General features: G+C 31.9%; 1 long non-coding RNA gene across 1 annotated transcript; it reads left to right on the top strand.

Annotated features, from left to right (window-relative positions):
• Positions 1-477: 477 nt before the first annotated feature.
• Positions 478-5,384, top strand: LOC143043438 (uncharacterized). The gene is made up of 3 exons (XR_012968387.1): positions 478-779; positions 3,706-3,772; positions 5,322-5,384. It is a non-coding gene; the product is annotated as an uncharacterized LOC143043438 (long non-coding RNA).
• Positions 5,385-20,808: the final 15,424 nt, after the last annotated feature.

Genomic DNA, 20,808 nt, shown 5'->3' with positions numbered 1-20,808 from the left:
ATTCTATTAACAAATACATGGTGGTTTATTTGCACTTGTTCCTAATACATGTAGCATAAATGTACATTTTAATATTTAAGCATTTTCTCCCTGATTTATGTTACGAACTTGAATGTCCAAATAAATCGCAATGGTACTTACGATCAACTGCAAGTTGTAACTCGTCAGATCTGTATGGGTGTCTGTTCGACGAAATTTATAACATCCATAACGAGAGATGTCTCAAGTCACCAAGATTTGCAAATAAAGGTAAGTCACAACAAGACCTTTATTTAGTTTATATAATTGAACATAGTATTTCCTATTTCGATTCTCCTTTAATATTTGAATTTTTGTGAGGATTAAAAAAACAAGGAGATACAATATATGCCTACTCATATGATTGCTTTAATTGAAATATTGTCTATACCGCTATTCTAATACAATTATATTTTTTCTTAATATAATCTACATACAACTGTATACATTTTTTACAGGCAGAAAGAATGTGTACAGTGGAGGCATTGATAGGGTCCCGTGTAAACAAAGCAGATATCAGCCTTTTATTTTCTCGACCAATGGCAATGACGACTGCGTTTATTCGAAATCGATATGTAGTCTAGAAGGACAGGTCGTGTATGATGATGGAGACTCGGACAATGATAGATCATGCAGATGCGATTATACATATGGATACGCTTTTGTGCAGGAACCTGCCGAAACATGTAAATGTTTTCCACTTACAGAAGACTGTTCGTGCTACAGAAAATATTGTCCATTTGACAGTGTGTTATCGCCGGGTACGTAGGTTGTATATGATTATTCAGCTTATCATACAATAGTCTTCACATATTTCTAATATATCACAGACATCCTTCAGGATATTTCGAATAACAGATATCCGCCAATTGTAGTCAGCAGGGTTTTAGGAACATATGTTTTTCGACCTGCTTGTCAAATATATTTAGTTAAAACATTTTTTTTTTACTTTTTTGGTCGTTTGAAAAATGTTGTTTGTGCTGTATTTAGACCCTTCGACCTAGACAATTGTTTTGCATAAACACGTATTTTTAAATTGCGGTTTTTATCGAATGCAATCATAGGTTTGAACTTTGTTTTCATTTCAGACTTTTTTTTATATCTTTTCGTTTGGGCTTGTATTTGTTTTGCCTTCGGGTTTATATAATCTGTTTATCCTATTTCAACTCTTTTCAAAACTCAAGAGTCTTTCCTAAATTGAGGTAAATTATATTGCCTTCCAAATAACGTTTTGATTAAGAACATCACTAAAAAGACATTAATTGTCGAAATTCTGATATGGTGTACTTTTTCCCCAACTCATGTTTGCGGTATACCAATTTTCCCACATTTTTATCGTTTTCTATTTGGTAATCCCTTAATTAAATCATTCATTTTGTTTCATCTGGTGATCCGTTTATTTTGAAAAAAAACCAACAAATTGCAGTCAGCAGGGTTTAAAGGGCATTAGTTGTTCGACCTGCTTGTCTGATGCGTTTTGTTAAAATATTCTTTTACACTTTTTTGGTCTTTTAAAAAATGTTGTCTGTGCTGTATTTAGATCCCTCTACCAAGAAATTTATTTTGCATGCCAACGTTTAAAAATTCCGGATTTTATCCAAAGCAATCATTATTTTTGAATGATGTTTTCAATTTTAGACGTCTTTAAATATATTCGTTTGGGCCAGTATTATATTTGCCTTCGGGTTTATATGATCTGTGCGTCCTATTTCGACTCTTTCAAATCTCGAGAGAAAAGCGGGTTAAATCTAACGAAATCATAGGATTAATTGTTGTTTTCAATTTAGACGTGTTTGTATATTTCGGTTTGGCTTGATCTATGTTTGGTTTCGGATTTATCTGATCTGTTTATCCCATTTCGACTCTTTCAAAACTCAAGAGTCTATCCCAAATTGCGGTAAATGTTATGGCCTTCCAAATACCGTTTCGATTCCCTATATTCTAAAGAGACATTAACTATCGAAATCTTGATATAGTGTTCAAATATTTGCACCTCATTCTTGCGACTTCAAATTTATAGATTTTACATTGTTGGACTGTTATTTAGACGAATTATATATACACAATGTTTTCAGTCTTGTATCGGATTCACTGGTGATCCGATGAATAAAATCTGTATTGGAGTTGTCACTGGTTCAGACGAACATGCACTTCCATTATCCCTTATCTAGTGTACATTTCTTATTAGGGGCCAGCTGAAGTACGCCTGCTGGTGCGGAATTATCTCGCTCCTTTAAAGATCCAATGGTTTCCTTCAGCTGGTATTTTCTCTTTGATCGGGTTGTTCTCTCTGTGACACATTTCCTATTTCCATTTTCCATTTTATGTTTTATACACAACTTTTTGGGATGTTTGGTCCTCAATGCTCTTCACCTTTGTACTTGTTTGGCTTTTTAATTATTTTGATCTGATCATCACTGATGAGTCTTAAGTAGACGAAACGCACGTCTGGCATATTACATATTGACATGATTGGAGTGTGCAGCGCCGGGCAACTAAACATCTACCAGGATAAAAGAATTTACCATACTCAGAAAGATTCCAAAAAATAAAACTACCATCTCCAAATTTGAGACGGGTCCAAGTTGACATGATTGAATTATACAAAATACTGAACGGACAATATGATAAACAGGCGGCACAATTTGTTAAATTATGGAAGGATATGACTACAAAAACAGGGGCACGGGGCAACACTCTGAAAATATTTCCACAGAGAGCCAGGACAGAATTAAGGAATGGTGGAAGTTTCGTCCCCAAGTATCAATAGTCCAGTAGTCAGCATTTCGGTGTTGAAATGAATATCAATTGTATTGTCATTTTTATAAATTTCTGTTTACAAAACGTTTAATGTTTCGAAAAACTCTTATTTTTCTTATCCCAGGTATAGATTACCTTAGACGTATTTGGCACAACATTTTGGAATTTTGGGTCCTCAATTCTCTTCAACTTTGTACTTTTTTGGCTTTATAACTACTTTGATCTGATCTTATGCAGACAAAACGCGCGTTTGTTGTATTAAATTATAATCATTGTATCTTTTATGACTATTTACACTACTTTGTCATTGATAATGCTGGTGGACATTTCGTCCCCGATGGTATATCCAGTATGATAGCCAGCACTTCAGTGTTGACATAACTATCAATTTTTATAGTTATTTCTTTAAATTCTTGTTTGAGTTTTGACCTCTTTTTCGTGGTCAGGTAATATAGAAAATGTAAGTGCGAGTTTGGCATCCGTGATCTATGAACAAATTCTTGTTATTTGTTATTTGTTGTTTTGAAGAGAAAAAAAAAGATCTGTATTTGTTTTAGTTACAGATCCATAGACATGTGTGTATTTTTATGGACTATCTTTTGTCATCTAGATGGTGCCTTTTAGTTAACTGTACCAACGGGTTTTTTATTCACATATAAACGAACTTGTTTTTCTTTTTAAATTGGGTAAATTACATTCAACATTCATTTATTAATACATGTTATACGTAAAAAGTAAAAGCAAAATACTGAACTCCGTGGAAAATTTATCAACTTTTATATTCCTGAATTGTTACAAGCATTTTTCAAAATCTATATGCTTTTCCCACTGCAGCGATGTTTCTTTGATTGTAATGTCGCATCATGTGATTATGAATATTTTTGTTCACATTATTTACAATTTTTATCATAAGTCTATATTTTCTAGATTATCAGTGTATTCCAGTACAAAATTGGAAGGGATCGATCACATGCCCTCACATAGATGCAACTAAGTGAGTGTACTTATATAGTATATGATAGTATTTTAATGTTGCATTAAATTTCATGATGTGTTTCTGAAATAAAAGAATGTCTAAGGTACTTAGTATAATTCATATTAAAACATAAAATATTATAATCATTAGACACATATAGCAATATTCAATTGGGAAATTAACGTAAAACGATAAAAAGACCAACTGTAAAATATTGTCATTTAAAATAAAATAATAGTACAGAATAAAATTGTATGCACTTAGTTAACAATAATTTGCAAATATATGATGGCATAAACAATTACGGGATTTAAATTCTCAGTTTCAAAATAATTTGCTTTTCAAAACACTAGTTTATATTGATAGGGGATTAATAAAGGAATCAAAAGAGCCAAAAAAAATAATTATAAATAGGTCAGTGTGCTTGTTTTTCTAGATATTTATAATAGCCATTGGAATTTTGTCGGGGAAATATTCTCTCTTGACTTCTCACAGCTTTATCATTGACAAGTTTAAGTTCTCAAAAACTAGTTAAGAATAATCGAAATCTTAGAAGACTTTTACAGATGGCTTATCATTATACATGTATAAGAATTATAAAAAGAAACATGGGGGTCAATGGGCAAATCTTTTTAAGGCATTCAAATTGATAAAAACAGAGCATTTCGAAAATCTGACAAAAAAATAACTCCCAAAAACATGACAAGCGAATTTCTTAAATATAAGCTGCAAAACTAGTTTCCCAATCCACTATGACTAAATATGTTTAATCTAAACTGTTTTACTAATTTTTGCAAGTAATAGATACCATTTTTATCTGTCTCACAGATTCGCATGCCTAGTAAATGAAAATAGATGTCAAACGGACTTGCCGAAGAAGTTTTCAATCTAACAGCATAATTGCCAACAATTTACTACATGTATCTAAACGAACAAATAATAACAATTTAAATCTAAAATTAATCTAGTTCAAAATATTTTTAATAACATTGTTTTTCTCAACAACTAAATATGTTGAAAGGCTTCATTTATATTTAAAAATATTTGTTTTAACATCGTTTCAAAAGAGCTAGATCTTTATTGATATTTTACAGCATATATTATTTTTAAACCATATATCTGTTATCGACTAGTCATCAAACAAACTTATTATGAAATAATTTGATAAAGGAGTATCTGCGTAATAACGAATGGTCATCACTATAGTTTGTAGTGATTCAATATACTCATTTGTACTCGTAATCAGCGACAATTGACATGCAGGCTTTTTCTAAGATATATATCCACATAAGCATCTGCACAATTTTTATATCGATTGTATGGTACACCAGAAACAAGACTATACATTGATATTGATTGTTATTGTCTGCTAGTGTGTCATTATGCCTCCACCGTAGCTCAGTAAATCAGTAATCGAAAAAATTCAAGAACATCATACATTCTGATATATTGTCTATGTTGTGAAATAAATTAAATCTCAGCATCTATTGCATTTTCCCTTTTTTATTAGGTTTCATGTAATTGTATTCATGTATGTAAATATATATACATTTGTACATTTTTTCAGTATTAAAACGGACGACAATTATCCTCAAATAAGAAAAGTACTTCGGAAGAACCATACTTGGGGTATGTTCAATATAATTTTTTAATGAGATATTTTTTAGTTCAGTCCAAAACAGAAACTATTTAAAGCATTGACTAAATTGTAAGGATATTATAATTTAGTGTATTGTAATATAACAGCTCACATCATTCGAAAACAACCTTGATGACAAACAATAATTATACGTCAGAGTAGGCCTTAATTAAATCAAAGCAAAGAGTAAGATATAACATGATGCACATAAGTTTATGTATATATATATATATATATATATATATATACAACTCGTCTAAACATCAACCCAACAATGTTAGATCTGTAAATTTGCTTTCGCAAATTTTTGGTTCTTCCCTCGCCGGGATTCGAACCCATGCTACTGTGATATCGTGACACCAAATCGCCTGCACTGCAGCCGTTCCGCTAGACCACACGACCACCTGGGCTCTTAAAAAATAGAGCTTTCGCTGGCCGTGTGTTACCTTTCCACGTCAGTTTTAATCTAGCGGCGTACTGCAGTACATGATATATAAGGCATGAAGATGTTATTGTTACAGATCAGCTAAATTATCTATAGTAAAGGATCCTACAAATTAATGTAAGATACAGTCACAGAAAATAATTATATTTATAAGTACGTCTGAGTCAGTGACAACCCTACAACAGATGTATCCATCGGATCCATCGGATATATATATATATATAAAGGCGTTAAAAATAATTATCACATGCGCAGATATTTATAATAACAACCCACCAATGTTAGAAATTATATTATATTAAATTAATCAAAATAAGATATTGTTCATATCATATCAATATCAAATTAAACAACCAGATGCTGCCGTGCGTGAATTCAAAAGCAAACGAGGAAAACAATGAATACATGACAAAACCACAGAAAAAATTGTGACGAAAAGTAGAACCGTGTATTACACATGTTACAACACACTTGCAACTAGAATTCAGCAGAGCAAGTTATGATTTATTACATAGTAAAATATAATATGAATTTGAATACGCTCAATAATGAATATCCTTGTTCATCTTGACCAAATTCACACATAATTTGAAAAGAATTACTTGAATTTATCGGAAGCACCATTTCATAATGATTACAATTAAGATAAGATGGATACTAGAAAATGTAACTCCGTATGTTGATCCAGTTTATATGTTGCTACGTATAAATAAAAAAAGAAAGGCAGTAATGATAGAGTATATATCTCCCAGTTAAATTGATATCCAATGGATTGCATTTCCAAACACGATTACCTTAATATTTAGTTTATTACTCATAGAAAAACGTTTAAATTAAAAGTTTGAAGTGCCAAAGTTGAGGTCATCTTTTATAAATCGTCCCATTTTACCCGAATGTAATCCACCTAACAAATTGTATCACCAGATTACAATACGAGTACCATATATGGAACAAGATCTGCTTACCCTTGAAAGCAACTGGAATAAAGTTTTTTTTTTGGTGGGATTCATTTTGTACGGTTCTATTTTCGTCCCATTTTACCAGAATGTAATCCACCTAACAAAATGTATCACCAGATTTGTACTCACATATGCGACAATACGAGCTCCATATATGGAACAAAATCTGCTTACCCTTGAAAGCAACTGGAATAAAGTTGTTTTTTTGGTGGGTTTCATTTTGTACGGTTCTATTTGTTGTGCTTTGTAAACTGTTGCTTGTCCTTATGTCATTTTCTATTTTTTTTCAATGGGGTAGTCAGTTTAATTCCGATTTATGTGTTCTAAGGTCCCTTTGCTACCTCACGACTTTCATTTAAGGATGTACTTAGGTGATCTAAGGTATACTCAAATTAATCAAGAATTCAAAATTGATACTTTATATAGATATAGGAAGATATGGTATGAGTTCCAAATAGACAACTCTCCGTTAAAGTAGCAATATATAAAAGCAAACCATGTATTTTGCAACACTTTAAGATTATTAGGTGTTATGGGACAAAATATTTTACCTTGTATCGTATGGAAAAGCACCAATGAGTTCGAACATTTGACAATTATTCCAAAACCGCACCTAAGTACATCCTTAAAAGCAAACACATTCGAAAGCACACAAATTGCATGAAGAAATATAACCGTGGTGAAAAAAAGCAATAGATACTGTTGTCGAGTGGTTTTCTTGGTTTTAAACACAAATAAAACACTCCTCAGGTTTTGGATTCTTTATTATGATAACGAAAGGGTTGTAAACAAAAGACCCTGTAATTAAATATAAAATTATAACCAATGGTTCAGGAATAATAATATGAGTACAATATGAACTCAATAAATTTCCAATTAAAATAAATAATACAATTTCTTAATCTTTCTCTTATTTTGTTATTCTAACAAAATATCAATGTACTCTAATTGAATTAAGTTGCTTATTAATTTAACAAACTATTCAATTAATATAATGTCTTAGAAATATAACTACATGCAAAACTAGATTCTACATGAAATAAACTAAATAGCTAATGTTAAGCAAAAGCAAAGCAATTAAAAATAAGCATAAGCAAACAAAATAATAAGCATTGATAGCAAAACATATAAAACCCAACTCAATGGTTACCTCACAATTAGATGCAAAGGTCAATAACAATATCCCCTCATGGGATTGAATCAACAGTACATAGTCATAGTAACTTCTGAATATAAAATAAGAAATATAACTATTGTGCCACAAAAATGCACAATTACACTAATACACATTTTGTACATGAAACTTTACTTTTAATTTATATTTGCTAGTTTAATGAAAAATACTACTCAGATAGTTTATATTAATATCTTATGGTTTTAAATATTAACTCATAAACGTTTTTAATAATTTTTATAGTTTTTAACCATTTAATCAATTTAGCTGTATTATCCGTCAGTCAATCAATCATTCATTTCAAATACACTAGAATTATTAATTAAATGACAATTAAATATATGTGAGTAATCATAAATACCTAAATGAATAATATGGTGACAAAGTAACACAGTGGCTGAATATAAAGACTCAAATGGACATCATAATATGAATTAGTATGAATAGTTCAAAATGTCTGCCTTCATGCTGAGTAAATCCAAAAGAATAATTTCAAAGAACAAAGAGATTTCCCTCCACACATATACATGTGATATAACTGACCAATGAGAATAGACAAAGTGACCAATACTGACCATCAGTACTATGAATAGGCATTTAAAGGGTTCACATACCAGAACTCAGGTCATCACCTTAATTAGCATTTAAAGATAAACAAAACAGCATGCTTTATTCTTTTATTATTGACATCAGATTCTATTCTGTAAATAAGTAAACAAATCCAATAAATACGTTCCAATGGATATTTTATTATACAGAAAACCATAACATCATATAGATCAAAGTACAATTCTGAAAGTTAAAACTGTAAACATACAAACCATTTAAATTTCACCCTTCCACATACTCCCCCCAGCTGGAAAATGACGTCTCGTCATTTCACGTAGGAGTATGTGAAGACGACTTCAGTATGTCTAATATGGTCTTTGCTGCCTCAGACTGTAATCCTTCCATATAAGTGTTCAAACAAGGTCGATAGTATTTTTATAAGGCAATTCTTAGTAATTTGTAATTTGTTTAATGTTACATACAACATGTAATGTTAAAAATAACATTTGAATAGCGTCAACTCATTCCACAATTTAATAAAATAAATTAGCTATTTACTGGATCAGACATATGTAAGAGTGTTAACACACACATTTAACAGAAGCAGTACAATCATGCGTCGAAACCTTAATGATAAACAGATTTTTTACGGGAATATATATATACATGTATTACAAGAATATTCATTTTATTCAATAAATTCATAGTTAAACATATTAACAAAAGAATTCACAATAAGTGAACAACGTGCATGCAAAGGTTTAATTATTTTCATAATAACTGTATTATTTTGGTGACAAGGTTCCACACTCTATTTTTATTTAAATGACTTGTACAAGTCAGAAATAAGGCAGTTGTTATAAAATATTCCGTTTATATGATGCTGACGTTTGTTTTTGTTACAGTTCATTGTTTGTGATGTTCCGTTGTTTCTCTCTAAATTGATTTAAAACTGTAGGGTTTATTTACAATCTGTTTGACACGTGTTTGTGCTATCAAAATTACGACATAATCGAACATTAAAATTTGACTTGATGTCACTTTACTGCATGAATTTTACCATTTTTAATTAAATAATATTCCTATATATTTTCTATGTATGTACCATTTAGGTAATTTTTATGACGTCAGTATTTGTCCTCCTTTACAAGGAACGGCTAACGTGATCTTCTATATAAACATGTTAAGCCTATCAAAGTGGAAAAAAGGTGTTGGTAATAAAACTGTTAGAATTAAACAATAATGTCAAATTAAAAACAAAGTAAACCACACCAAACTGTCGAGAGTCGAAGTGTTATGAACATGACATTTTTTTCTCTTTCCATTTTTATGTTTTCGTGGAATACAGGGGTTGAAGTCATAAAACTTGTTCAGTGATCAGACCACAAAAATCATTCACAAAACATGAAATTCATCATTTGGATTTGATGAGTACATAAAACTGACTCGAAAGTTTTATGACTTCAAGGCCAAGTATCAGACTGATACGAAAACGAATTTTTGAATTGCCAATGTAGAACAAAACAATCATTCGTGGAATTGATATTCATTTGTTATTTTAGGCACAGGACTTTTTAAGCCGGCATCTACAGTAATACGTGAGTGTTAGTTATTGATAGCAATGTACCTTAACTGACCATGTTAAAACACTTAAAAAATGAAGAACAAATATAAATAATTTATAAACAAAATAGTTGTATCTAAATTTTTATTGTAATCTGCTATTGAATTACTATTTTTTTTTATATAGCACAACACATATTCAAAAAGAGAAAAATCTGGGGGAGAAATATCGCTAAAAGTATAAACACATGTTTTGTTTTTATGGATATTCAAGTTAACAGATCGTTTTAAGTTAGACAAAAAAATGATACATTTGACATTTACCTTTTCAAATCAATTGAGGTTGCAGACGAAAATTAAAGGAATTCGAAAACTTCACAAACATGTATTGTTTAGAATAAGTAAATTTATTCTAATGACATTATGAAATAGTATATTTTTGTCTGCTCTATGGTCGGGTAGTTGTCTCTTTGACACATTCCCCATTTCCCTTCTCATTTGTATTGTTGACTAAACACACCTATTTAAGTAATAAAGAGAAGCAGTATGTAGAAGAGGTATAACTATATAGGTAACTACAATAGATCTTCCAATTATTGTATAGTACATAGCATAACAGGAAGACTTACGATTTGCACTCCTTTTGCCTATTTGAACAGCTTGGATTAAAAAAAAGAATATATTGTTAGTTATCATATTTATGAGCTGATTTGTTGTTTTTATGTCATTTTGAATATCAGGTCTTATTTGTGCTTCGTTGTTTATGGTTTGATATTACTTCATTTATATTTCTCATGCGTATTATATTTCGTCTTTGTATTAAAATTACATAAGAAGTGAGAAGTCTTTTAATTGAGTGTGTAGTTTTTCATGGAACATGTATTAATGGATCCCGTTAACGAAAACAAACTAAAACACCCCTAGTTTTTGTCGGGGTTTGTGTTGCTCAATCGGAAGGGTTTTTACAGGCCATTTTCGACTTACGAGTTTCAATGTCCATTTGATATATTTGGCCTTTCTATTGATGACCTTGGTTCCAAATACGGATTAAAATGTCGATGTAAGTTGTTATATCATTTTTACTATCGTTTCATTAGGAAAAGATTATATTAGCTGTATGTGGCAAACTTTAAGGAATGTTTAGTCCTCAATCTTTTTCAATTTCGAACTTTATTTTGCCTTTTTAACTTTTTTTTTAATCAGGCGACACTTGTGAGCCTTTTTGTATACGAAACGCGCGTCTGGTACAAATTCAAAATTTCAATGCTGGTATCTTATTAGCTAGGATGAGTTTATTTCCATTATTTGTATTCTAGCAATATCGTCTAAGAGAATCCACAAACTGAAGTATAAATCACGTAAAGAAAGTATAAAGTTTGCATTTTTATCAGTAGTTTTTATTAACTTATTTTAGAACTTTATATTAGAACTGGTCAAGCAAATTTCTTGTGATTAAAAACCAAATTCTAGATTCTAGAAATAATAACTACAGAAATAGACTGCTTTCATGCAATTATTTGCTTTATGTTAAAAACAAAATATTCATACCAGCAATATGTAAAACAATGTTTGTATTTTTTTTTATTACTTGAACGTTAATCTAAATTTGTGATATGCAATCTATAAATGTTTATGTTAAACATAAATACTTTCGGTTCTATAAAATAATTGATCAATATAAACATAACTTACGTTCGTAAATATTATCATAAACATCTAACAGGAAAATACTATATTAAACATGCTAAACTTACGGAAATGTCAAACGCCTATGTTATTTTATAAATCATCTTGCCTTTTTGTAATTATTATTAAAGTCTACAATATTTTCCTGAAAAGCACTGTTTTCCCAAAACAAAAACTGTTAAACTACCTACCAACTAGAGACCATATCAATGATATGTTGCTAAATTAAAGTAAAATATAAATTCGAGAAAGTCCAGACAAATGTCGAAATCTAGAGTATGACTGTGTAGTTGTGTACATGTTTTCCACAATATATTGTAATTAGAAGCGATACCTTTTTCCGAATGAATATTATAGTGCAGTTTTTATTAATGGCACAATTAAAAAAACAAAACAAACGCGACGATTTAAGAATATGGCAACGTCTTTCAAAACCACGATTGGTTAACTGCAAAACAGTGTAAAGATTGATCAAACACGAGATATCTATTCAACATAAATATGATATCGTCATTATTATTTCATGAGTTTTTGTTTCGAAAATTGCAAAAATTTCTCGAAAATACAAATCAAACTTAAATTCTTGACATTGATAACAGTATCTTTGTAGCACATTTTACAGAATGGTTATACACTGTGTTCCGTATAATTACGCCCATTGTAAAAAAATAGCACAAACCTAACATGCCTAATGTACAAAAATATTGTTAAGATAAATATGTATTGATTAAGTATAACGTTTTCTTATTTTTTAGTTGTTTTATTTCTGATATGTTGCGGATTGTCGATATGTAAGTACATCTACTTTGATGATTTGTTAAAAAATTGCAATGACTATATGAATAAATTATGTATTTCTTGAAACAACAGTTGCACATAGAAGAAGAGAAAAAGGAGAAAAGGGAGAAGGATGAAAAGCATTATCCAATTACCCTTGAAAGAATATTGTTAACTACATAAAATATATCGTTAAGATGTTTCCTTTTACTGGCCCATGAGAAGTCATTTTATACTAGGGAAGCACCATTAATATTTTAACGTATTTGGGTTAATTTGTGATTTTGATATTGTTAATTGATATACAAATGATACATTATGTTCATTTTTAAACACGACAAAATAAACTATCCCCTATAATTTTCTTTAAAAATTCAAACTACAGTATAAGACTTTTCAAAAAGACATTTAATTTTTTCAAAACATGTGAATTTCATTTTCCTACCTTACAATATGATTTTTTCACGAAATGTTGTTAACTGTTGATACTGCAGTTGCTTGCATAATGCTTAATTTTATATCCCAGGGTCATTTCTTTTATCCCAAACTGTCATGTATTTTATAAAGAATTATAAGAAGAGATAAACAACAATCAACAATATCCACATGTACTTCCTAAACAACATATTCAATAAAAACTCATTTTACATAAGATAACAATTTTATATATAGTCTTTTGACATGAAGATTTTAGACCGAATGGTGGTTAATTTTCTCTATTTGTATATTACAGTATTCATATTTCTGAACCATAATTTCTACGATTCCGGAACACACACCGATAGTGATACGTCAGAGAATGTTCAAATCAATAGAATAAAAACCATTTGTAAGTATCTACATTGCTATTAGTTTTTAAATAAGTTACGTTAAACTAATATATTCTTTATTTATCATCCAATAACGAAAAACATGAAAACGTAGTTTTTTATTTTGAAAAATACTATTTCAAGTTTGTTCAAAATTAAACGAGAGTAATACACTTTATCATTATACAGAAATACCGTTTGCTTTGATAATGTGAAACACATTTTGAATATTTTAAACATTTGTTAATTTGTAAAATTTGACATGACAAATGACAAAAGTGTATGGAACAATATTTTTTTCGTAACTCAAAAATTACTAACGAAATAAAGTTTTTAACATGACTGTTTAACACTGCGAACAAATCCCGCAACGGGAGGCGGTCTACAGCTGTCTCCTGAACACAATGTGTACTAGTTCAGTAAAAATTAATTATTGAATCTGAGAAAGATAGCATTTTCAAACAAAGATTATATTTATAGAAAATTTCTGTCACATTTAGCTTGAAACTAAATACACAAAACAATAATTATAGAAATTGTTAGAGACTCTCAAACTATCGTAACAACAAAAAGATACATATGTGAGTGGCAATAAGTGCAATGAGGCACTAAGCTTATGCTTAAATCCTAGGCAATAAGATAATGCATAGGCAGTAAGTCTATTGCCTAAATGATGTTAGGCATTAGTCTTAAATGAAAAATATGTGCAGACTTTAAGCTTAATTCATAAAATATACATTAGAGTTAATAAAAGACATTTACTCAACTTAAAAAAAACCAAAACATTTGCTTCATAATAACATTACGAGAACTAAGGTTTATGTCATCTGCCGGAAATATAATCACAGATACAATATGTTGTACTATCAGTTACAGGTTGGTTATTGAAACACTCCGTCTGGAACTTAAGTAAGTTCGTCTCCTACTCTAAGGACACCACTATTTCTTTCGGAATTTTGGGTTTCCGATGTTAATCCAAGGCTTCATTGGGGGATCGTACAATGCCGATGTTTAGAGCTGAATTATTTTGAATCTGGAAGAACTTAATACCAAATGATCACTTTGTTTATTCATTGTCCATCTGCCACAGTGGCGGATCCAGGGGAGGGGGGGGGTCCAACGGCGCACCGGACCACCCCCATGACGAACCTCATTTTTATTCAATAACTAGCTAATTAATAAATTAACACTTAAGATTAATCCTTTCATCGCACTAATTGGTTATGGACTACCTGGACACCTGGAGGTCTCACACTGATAGTGCACGGATCAATGCATTTCACCTGTATACATGTAATTAAATTGTCAAAACAGCTCGTCAATATGAAGAAGTTGACTTCTTATTTTGAAAGGTAAATACAAATTATTTTTGTATTTTTAAATGAAATTTTCATATATAATTGCATTGTCTAACTAACGGGGTCTCGGTTTTAAATTTCATTTATGTACATTTTGAAAAAAACAATCATTATGAATGAATTAAAATAAATTTGTTTATCTATCTCTTTGAGCCACCACCCACCCCAATCCCCCAACATCAACAGCAATTCAAGCACTGAAGATGGTACCGGCATTTGAACAAAGCGCAACATTTGATGAAATTAAACATTTTGTAGACTTTTACCATACTGATTTGTCAAGTCCATCTACAATGCCGTCCGAACTGCGTTTGTGGCAAAAGGCTTGCGAGTCAATGCTTTCAAAACCAGAAACTATAGCCGGTGCTCTGAAAGTATGTTGCAAAGCAGACTTTCCAAATATTTCTGTTATCTTAAAAATAATAGCTACCATGGGGATGACGAGTTGCGAATGTGAGCGATCCAACAGTGAGTTATCACTTTTAAATAGTTATCAAAAGTACCAGGATTGTAATTTTATACGCCAGACGCGCGTTTCGTCTACATAAGACTCATCAGTGACGCTCAGATCAAAATAGTTCAAAAAGCCAAATAAATATAAAGTTGAAGAGCATTGAGGACCCAAAATTCCAAAAAGTTGTGCCAAATACGGCTAAGGTAATCTACTCCTGGGGTAAGAAAATCCTTAGTTTTTCGAAAAATTCAAAGTTTTGTAAACAGAAAATTTATAAAAATGACCATATAATTGATATTCATGTCAACACCGCAGTGCTGACTACTGGACTGGTGATACCCTCGGGGACGAAACGTTCACCAGCAGTGGCATCGACCCAGTGGTGTAAATAGTTATCAAAAGTACCAGGATTATGATTTTATACGCCAGACGCGCGTTTCGTCTACATAAGACTCATCAGTGACGCTCAGATCAAAATAGTTAAAAAGCCGAATCAATACAAAGTTGAAGAGCATTGAGGATCCCAAAAAGTTGTGCCAAATACGGCTAAGGTTATCTACTCCTGGGGTAAGAAAATCCTTAGTTTTTCGAAAAATTCAAAGTTTTGTAAACAGAAAATTTATAAAAATGACCATATAATTGATATTCATGTCAACACCGCAGTGCTGACTACTGGACTGGTGATACCCTCGGGGACGAAACGTCCACCAGCAGTGGCATCGACCCAGTGGTGTAAATAGTTATCAAAAGTACCAGGATTATAATTTTATACGCCAGACGCGCGTTTCGTCTACATAAGACTCATCAGTGACGCTAGATCAAAATAGTTAAAAAGCCGAATAAATACAAAGTTGAAGAGAATTGAGGATCCCAAAAAGTTGTGCCAAATACGGCTAAGGTTATCAACTCGTGGGGTAAGAAAATCCTTAGTTTTTCGAAAAATTCAAAGTTTTGTAAACAGAAAATTTATAAAAATGACCATATAATTGATATTCATGTCAACACCGCAGTGCTGACTACTGGGCTGGTGATACCATCGGGGACGAAACGTCCACCAGCAGTGGCATCGACCCAGTGGTGTAAATAGTTATCAAAAGTACCAGGATTATAATTTTATACGCCAGACGCGCGTTTCGTCTACATAAGACTCATCAGTGACGCTCAGATCAAAATAGTTAAAAAGCCGAATAAATACAAAGTTGAAGAGCATTGAGGATCTCAAAAAGTTGTGCCAAATAGGGCTAAGGTTATCTACTCCTGGGGTAAGAAAATTCTTAGTTTTTCGAAAAATTCGAAGTTTTGTAAACAGAAAATTTATAAAAATGACCATATAATTGATATTCATGTCAACACCGCAGTGCTGACTACTGGGCTGGTGATACCCTCGGGGACGAAACGTCCACCAGCAGTGGCATCGACCCAGTGGTGTAAATAGTTATTAAAAGTACCAGGATTATAATTTTATACGCCAGACGCGCGTTTCGTCTACATAAGACTCATCAGTGACGCTCAGATCAAAATAGTTAAAAAGCCGAATAAATACAAAGTTGAAGAGCATTGAGGATCCCAAAAAGTTGTGCCAAATACGGCTAAGGTTATCTACTCCTGGGGTAAGAAAAACCTTAGTTTTTCGAAAAATTCAAAGTTTTGTAAACAGAAAACCTACCTGAGAACAACTATGTGACAATCTCGTTTAAACGGACGTGCGTTTATACATGTGAACTACAGTTTAGAAATAAACATAAAACAAATCATAGATAACTTTGCAACGAAAGCCCCGCGACGCGTAATGTTGAATGACCTGATAAACGATTCTTTGTTAAAATAGTAAATTTTGAACAATTTTACGTATAACTATTTTTACCAATTCGGAACATTTTAGCTATACTTTTTTTACAGCTTGTCTAATCAGATGACAGTTGTATGTTGTGCTATTTTAGATTGCAATATATTGTATAGAGTCTTAAATAAAAATCAGTTTTACACGTCTTAACGAAAAAGACGAGAAAAGATACAGGGAAGATACAGAATAATTTAATACACAGCATCGTTCTTTTTATCCTGTAATATTGGTCAATGGACGTTTCAAACTTCAACCACCAATTTTGTAAATAATCTAGAACTTACTCCAAATTATGTATTATAATACAAGGCAGTTAGATTCAATTGCAACATGTACATTAAGATGTAAAAGTTTCTTATCATCTACATCCGATTTCACCTGGATATATACACGCTTGATAAAGCTAGTTTGTCCAGCGAAACATTGCGTTTATATTTATCATTTTGAAAATATTTGAAACATTCTAATATTTACATACTAAATAGTGTGTTACAATTTCATTGTAAGGCAATCTATAGTTTTATTTGTGTAATTGATTTAATCTATGGACTGATTAATCCATACTCTCATGGATTTGTATGTCATGTGATGTTATTTATAGGCACTTATATATATCATGTACTGTAGAACGCCGCTAGATTAAAACTGACGAGGAAAGGTAACACACGGCCAGCGAAAGCTCTTTTTTTGAGAGCCCACGTGGTCGTGTGGTCTAGCGGGACGACTGCAGTGCAGGCGATTTGGTGTCCCGATATCAAAGTAGCATGGGTTCGAATCCCGGCGAGGGAAGAACCAAAAATTTGCGAAAGCAAATTTACAGATCTAACATTGTTGGGTTGATGTTTAGACGAGTTGTATATATATATAAATATATATATATATATCATTAGACCCCTCTACAACGAAATTTGCTACATGCATACGAATAAAATTGGTGGTTTTTATCAAACGCAATCATAGGTTTGAAGGTAACGTTATTTTCAATGTATACCGGCGTCACACATTAGCGTATAGCTCCGACGTACGAGGGGCGTGTTAAAAAATCATTTATGCTACCAATATGATAGTAATTTTGGATGCATTCAACCTGTCAATCATATCTGTAACGTGTGCACAACGAGCTTTAATTGTGTATTGGGAGTACGAGAAGTGTACCTTAGCGTTTATCAGGCGTACATGACAGTATGGTAGCGTCTGCCTGGCGTTTGTCTAACGTAGATGATGAAATGCACGCTACGAAGAAAAAACGTTTCTTGAACGTATTTGAGACGCGCCCCGGTCGTATCTTGGACGTTCTATTATGGGGTGTTTGTTAACACGCCCGGCGTACGTCGGAGCTATACGCTGATGTGTGACGCCAAACACTCCCGCATACGTTTTAGTTAAATTCGAACAATCTTGAAGCGTATGCAACGTGCCCTAAACGTGTATCAAACTTATATGTAGCGTATTAAACGCGCTTGTAGCGTATGTATAGCGTGCGTGTAGCGTACAAGTATACGGAAGACACACGCTTGAGCTGAATGAAAATTTTTATGCTGCATAAAAAATTCCTCGAGTTATAGCGTTCACCAAGCGTATATCTTTTTATCTTACCTCCTATACATTTTCAGGAATATGATTGGTTCAAAGCGTCCGCGTGCAAACCGTGTATATTTGATATTAGGTTAGTAGGGAGGCGGGGCTTATCTCATACACGGTTATTAGTGGAGTTACGTCCCTTTATATGCCTTATTAGGTAAGAAGGGGACGGGGCTTATTTCATACACGGTTAGTAATGGTGTTATGTCCCTTTATAAAAAACAAAACGGTACTGAGAAAAAATCTTAAAAGTTCCAACAGACGAAGAAATTGATGATTAAGATTAACATAAATTCATAAAACACATTAAAACCTTACAAGTCGTTATTGTTGGCATCTGTTTTTGTAGGATCAATGGAAGTATTTTCTTAGTGCTAATAGTATTGAAGACTTGCTCATTTTGAGAATCACTGGTCTTAATTTCGCACCTTAAGATAGTCGGTAAGATAAATTCGTTACATAGTGTGCTAATGACCTAATACGGTATAAATGGGGTCAGTAAATTCCATATGGGGATTCGAGCTCCGCTCTCAACCCATATTGAATTTACTGACCCCATATATACCGTATTAGGTCACTCGCACACTATGTAACTAATAGTATTTCGACGTACTTTAAACTTATGCAACGCGCGTTTAATGATTGCTTAGCGTTCCGCTAGCGTGCAACTAACGTTTACCGATTTTGTCTATTTCCTCTGTACGTTTAGTGCTCGCTAGTCTATATGCCAATGTGCGACGCGTGCATAAGACTTGTTTATATATTTATTTCGTTTGAGCTTGTAGTATATTTTCCCTCCGGTTGATATAATCCATTCATCCTATTTTGACTTTTTAACATTCAAGAGTCAATTCTATATTGAGGTAAAATAAGTAAAATATACTTTTTCAATTTTTTGGTCTTCTGGAAAATGGTATATGTGCTGTATTTAGAGTCCTTTTCATTTCTAACACGAAAATTGTTTCACATGCACACATATAAAAAATGCTGATTATATCCAACACAATCCTAGATTTGAATATTGTTTCAATTTAGACTTGTATATTTGAAATAAGATTCTAAGCAAAGCAGTAACGAATGGTATTTTTTTCTAGCTTTCAGTAGGGATCTCGAATTGAAATGTCTAAATGAGCTTGGTACAATTGCATCTAACGCAAAGGAAAAAATACCAAAACCACATGCTCATTTTATTCCACTCCCTTCAAGTAAGTATTGTTTTGGAATTTATATTTAGAGCATCATTAGTATTGAAATAATTGAATGTAATGTTTAAATCTTATTTTTGATCGAAAACAAAATTGTAGTTCTGGTGGAACGCTGATATTTATGAAATGATTTTTTTTCATTTTGTCATGTTTGGGTTATTACTAGCTATTACATGAGATGGTTTTTTATTATTGTTAAAGGTCAGAACAGGAATTTTAATGCCGTTTTACATTACTTTTGCAAATTCCTAAAGAACTAACCTGTTACTCGGATAATCTTTCGATCGATTAACTGGTTTATATTTAATTCTTTAGTTCTCTAATTGTAAGAGAGGATAAATATAAGTTTATCTATGGGTAGTTTAAGACTAAACTTTGAAGATTCCCGGATAAGGTTATCTTCTTTAGAGATCCAACAACAATATGACTATTATAAATTTGTAGTAACTTCAGATAATGAACAATTAAAATCTCCTGATCTTGGTGGATTGTCAAAGTAAACATCTGAAACCGATGTTTGTATCATTTGTTCGGGTGTTTCTTAACATTTAGGGTGTTTTACTGGCATATCACCATTTTGAATCGGTATTCAGTATAAAGTACGAAAAAGCCTAGTACAACGGAAATGTTAGTCACAAGTTTGTCTACGCAGTATTACCTATAACAAATTAAAGTAAAATGTATATAAAATCTTTTAAAATTGACAAGAAATGTCAGGTTAGCCGGTACAAACACTCAGTGTTCATTATCCATTCCTTCCGACGGTTACAAATGTAACTGGTTCACGGATTATCCGTTGACAACACTACTTATAAGAAAATTTATTCGAATCCGTATTCACGCAAAGTTAAAATTACCTTTCACCTGCATGTATGATGGGCTTGTCTAGCAAGTTCAGTTATCATAAAGAACATAAACAAATGTGAACATCGAAAAGAAAGTGCAACAATACCACAACGGGGCAGACATGTTCTAAGATTGATTATACCAATAACAAATCATTAAAAAACAG

This window comes from Mytilus galloprovincialis, chromosome 8 (assembly GCF_965363235.1).
Source record: "Mytilus galloprovincialis chromosome 8, xbMytGall1.hap1.1, whole genome shotgun sequence".
NCBI lineage: Eukaryota > Metazoa > Mollusca > Bivalvia > Mytilida > Mytilidae > Mytilus > Mytilus galloprovincialis.
The sequence above is the reverse complement of the archived record's forward strand: the minus strand, read 5'-3'. Positions and strand labels throughout refer to the sequence as shown.